We start from the raw sequence: 467 nt of genomic DNA, 5'->3' as shown, positions 1-467 counted from the left end.
GTGTTTGTGTGTGTGTGTGTGCATTTGTGTGTGTGTGTGTGCGTTTGTGTGTGTGTGTGTTTGTGTGTGTGTGTGTGTGTGCAAAGGTATGTGTTAATGTGCATGTGCAGGTGTATGTATATGTATATGCGTGTATCTATGCAAAGGGGTGTGCAGGGTGGGTGCATGCCTAAGTTATCAGAATACTGTTCTCCCGGCCACTGCGTCAAGGATTCTCCAGCAACACCTTGTGGCCTTGAGCAAGGTATTTCATTTCACATTGCTGCAGTCTACTCAGCCATGAATATGTAATGGTGGCAGCTGGGCAGTGTGGGATGGCTGTTAACCCTTCAACAGAATGGCATCCCATTCCTTGGAGATGAGGCTCTTTTACATCCGACTGAAAAGCCTTGAAGAAATCAGGATAAGTTCTTTCAATGGCATGTGGTGGGGGGGGGGCAGTAGTGATGGCAGTGGTGGTGGTGGTG

The 467-nt window shown here is 48.2% G+C and overlaps 1 protein-coding gene across 1 annotated transcript in view; it reads right to left on the bottom strand.

Annotated features, from left to right (window-relative positions):
- The window catches only part of LOC106871393 (intraflagellar transport protein 122 homolog), a 264,510-nt gene that overhangs the window by 213,536 nt on the left and 50,507 nt on the right, over positions 1 to 467 (bottom strand). The gene's annotated exons all lie outside the window — the stretch shown is intronic.

Source organism: Octopus bimaculoides, chromosome 3 (assembly GCF_001194135.2).
Source record: "Octopus bimaculoides isolate UCB-OBI-ISO-001 chromosome 3, ASM119413v2, whole genome shotgun sequence".
Lineage (NCBI taxonomy): Eukaryota > Metazoa > Mollusca > Cephalopoda > Octopoda > Octopodidae > Octopus > Octopus bimaculoides.
Note: the sequence above shows the minus strand (reverse complement) of the source record. Positions and strands in the feature narration are given on the sequence as shown.